Below are 4,410 nucleotides of genomic sequence, written 5' to 3' on the forward strand. Positions count from 1 at the left end.
CATATACTGTAGAAAGAATGAACAGAATATAGAACTTAATCACGTCTGGAAATGAAATGAAAATGGCAGAGGTAACTTTTCTCTTAATGTTAGAGTTACTGGGGTGGTCAAATCAATTAAGTAGAACGTTTAATAATTTAGAACAGAGTTTAAAGATACTATTAAAACATCCGAAAATGCAGCTATTATTTGTATACCACTTATTTAAATCTAAAGTAATCCTAGAGTATCTCATTATAATTTGTTTATTCAGGAAGCTTTTATTAAAAGTGCCTCTTAAATAATTAAAAAATATATGATCTCGCAACTATCATCATTACGAATTATAGTATATTCAAAATTAGCCAATTGCATCATTCTGAAAAATTTCTTAGCTATAATTGCAATCTTCACTAAAAATATTTGCTTGAAAAGCCTATCAATTATTAAAGCATGCCATAAATAAAATATGGAGACAAACTGTTTATAACTATAATATCTGTATATGGTATCAGGCTGTGGCTGGTCTACATACTTACACCTGTATGTCATAATTTAAGTAGGTATAGCACCAGAAAGTGCATTAAGTAAATGTTAAGACACAATATAATTGGTTTATTTAGTGATTATATTTAAATACGAAGAGACTTGAAAATTTTGCATTTTAATTACATTATTTCAAAATTTGAAATGCGTTTTTAGATAATGCTACTGGTATAAATTGTGGATAAGACAATAACGTAAAGATCATCATTTGTACAGGATATAACTGTTAAAGATTCGATAATACCTAGGTAAGAAAGCACATACAAATACATATCTAGCGAGATATCGTTATGTCATACAACTAGAGTAAATTTACTGATCGAAATTGGCAACGAAAGCAACGAAAATCTAGCTTCCATCATCAAAATTTGTAACTGAACAAAAAACTGTAAGATATATAATATATGTTACGGCCAAAACCCGATATTCGTATATATTGGATTAAGTATCTAAGTTAAAGCACTGTTTTAGCCGGTCATCAATACCTACTAGAGCGTGTAAATGACAATTGTGACAGAAATTTATTAAACCTTACACTGGGAAATGAATACTACATCAGCAACCTTGTATGGTTATAATCAATCGACAGTACCGTTAAATAATACGCAACTAACATTTGTTACTGATCTAATTATAAGAATATCCATTAGTCTAGGCGGATTTATTTCCGTGGTTGCAGTTTTTGGTAATTTGTTTAACATTTTCTTCATTTACCGATGTCCAAATTTGCATAATATGAACAATTTAATCATCGCCAACTTATCCTTTACAGATTTTTTTAATGGTTTAATTGTTATACCTATGATTGTTGTGTTTGGATTAACTGGTAGACCGGTATATTCCTTATGTCAATTCCAAGGATTCATTCTGACTTGGCTATATACAGCTTCTCTAACAACATCAGCGGCTGTCAGTACTGATCGCCTTTACGCTATAATGTATCCTTTCCGATATTATGCCAACATAACAGTGAAGAAACTCTGCCTTACTATGATATGCATTTGGTTCGTACCGACTATAATAGCTCTGATACCTTTGCTTGCCTTAGAAAATTATGGCTTAGGCAAATATAGATATATGGCATTTTGCGCCGTTAGTTTTATCTTCTACAGCGAAAATTACATAATTTGTTGGATATTAATTTCCTTTATTAGTATAACTATTATAATAATTCTATGTAGCTACTTAGCCATATTCTCTATCGCATATCGAAAAACAGTTCAAGATCTATCCCACAGTGGAAATTTGAAAAAATCAATTCGAACAACTTCGTTAATAGTAGGTACAAATCTACTATGCTGGCTTCCATACTTGTTTCTAAATTTTGCACAGTACATCGATCGTGTCAATAATACCCCCGATATTAATTCCAGCAGTAGATCAGGTCCCACGTCGGTAGTTGCTATCTTTTTATTATTTAGCAATGCTGCTATTAATCCTATTATTTATATGGTAACGAATAGCTATTTAAGAAAACAAATATGGTATCTGTTTTGTAAAACTCGCGTACATCCTATACCGTAATATCCAATACTACAGTATCGAACTCTGTTCCTGTTATTAAGGCTAAAGAGTCTTTGTTGTCGCATAATAACAGTAGTTCAAAAATGTAACGTATCCTACAGTATTATTAATAATATGAAAAGCCTCTTGATAAAGAAATCTATAATATATAAAATATTTAGCATCCAATCGAATAAAATTTTCGAAATACTTTTAAGTTTATACGAGATTCTAGGATAATTTTTTAAATTTAAGCATAAGCGTAAATAGAATGTTGCTTATTTATCACCACAACAGTAATTAAGTACATGATGCTTTAAAAACTATAGTCAGACTTTGTAGTTATTCACTATACTGCTGAAAAATTAATTTTAATAATCATTTTAATAGCCGTATACTCGTATGTTCTAACAATGACTTGCGAACAAAGTTGAAAGATCTATAATTGGGCTGCTTTGCACAATTAAATTAGTTCTATTTTTGATTCGGGAAGGACTCAAGTCTATATTTAAATAGACTTGGACAAAGATCTTAAGTATTTATAGAGGACATAAAAGAAGCAGTTTAGATCATCTGTACGAATTGACTTACAAGTATAGAACAATTATCAGAATACTACTAAAATTCTACCTTAAAAGCAGCTATTACTAACATTACGCTCTTTATGATGCATTTAATCAATTCTTTAACTTCTATTTAATTAAATATTGGCACGTAACATGATATCGCTGAATTTATTATCAATTAAGATGGAGCTTACGATTATCTACAGGCTTTAAATTTATTCACTAGATGTCAATAGCAAGTAAAATCAGTTTTTATTAGTTGGAGGAAAAAAATTACGTTATAATAACATATTTCCTCATGACAAGATTATTTAAAAGTCGTTATAAAGTGCTCAAAGAAAGAATGTTTTCTGCTTGAAATAGCTATTACGCACAAAAATCAATCTGTAATTTTTAATTATTAGCAGGATATATTGTGCATTTCAAAGAAATAAAATATTCATCGCTCCTAATTTTCGTTTATAAATTTAATTCAAGATGATAATAATCATAAATTAAAAAGCTTCAAGGTAATCTAGAAGAATTATACTGTTTCGAAAATTAGAGTATAAAAAAGTTTTCTGATAATTATAGATGTAAACAGGAGCGATATTTTACGGACAGGCTAACTGTAATAAATGAGTGATACGGGCTTGTCCGAAATTATCAATAGAGCGATGGTAATTTTGATCTAATATAAAAAAAATTAATGTAAACAGACTTCTTTAGGTGATCAATACTATTTGACGTTAATTTTGTAACAAAGTTGATGAAATATTTTTTACCAATTTCTGCGAATTTACCGGTAATGCTTAGCAATACTTCAAATAAAGTACACTAGTTTAGTATTCTAGCAAGGAATAAAAATCGTAAGATATCGCTCAAATAAACGTCGGTTGTACGAACAACATAATATGGTATATCTGTTTGCATATTATCGAGGGATAGATTCATTGCTCTATAAATCTATTTTTACAAGAATTGCTCCTCTTGTGCTAATGAATGACGTCATAAACTGTAGTATAGTCCTGAATATGCTATTGAACATAATATTACCAGAGTATGTAGCGTACAGTAGTTTCAAAAGTGATGATAATTTATCAATGGTATTTGTTAGAGTAAAAGGTGAGATATTTATTAATTGTGAGCTTACGGGCGCATAAATTTTAGAGATTATGCTTAACATCACACCATTAACGCTTTGCGTTTGTAAGAGTTGCAATACTCGTTGGTACAATTCGTAAACCGAGTTTACATGTCGTTCTAGCTGCCCGTTTGGTATATTAATAAATCATTTTTATTATAAAACAGGAAACTATTCCAATTATTATGAGCTTAATCGAGCGACTAATATTAATCATATATTGATTCTCAATCATAACTACTTGATGCATTTCTAAACTCATTGAAAGATGCAATAGTCGATTGAATCATCTTGACTCTAAATTAGTTCATATATTCAACTCTTTCAAAGAGTTCTTATATTTATTTCAGTCATTACTGATTTTCTATGTTCCTTGGGAGACTGCTAAGATAGAAATAATTTATTAATACTGAAAAGTAGTAACTAAATAACGCTTACTATTTTCGGCTAGGATTGGTTATAGTAAATAGAAAACAAATACTATAGTTCTGGTATACAATTACTAAGGCATAGAGTGTAAAGAAGATTTAGAGCGAAATTTAGTATGTATGCTATAAATGAATATGGGATTGGAACATGAATTAATCTCGGCAGTTATTTCAATCGTTTGTGAATGTACAGCAAACCAGGAGAGAAAGTAAAAAGTTATTTGAATGTAAAATGATGGTCTCTGTGCACAACTATAAGAAAGCT

Source organism: Trichoplax adhaerens, genomic scaffold (genome assembly GCF_000150275.1).
Source record: "Trichoplax adhaerens TRIADscaffold_11 genomic scaffold, whole genome shotgun sequence".
Lineage (NCBI taxonomy): Eukaryota > Metazoa > Placozoa > Uniplacotomia > Trichoplacea > Trichoplacidae > Trichoplax > Trichoplax adhaerens.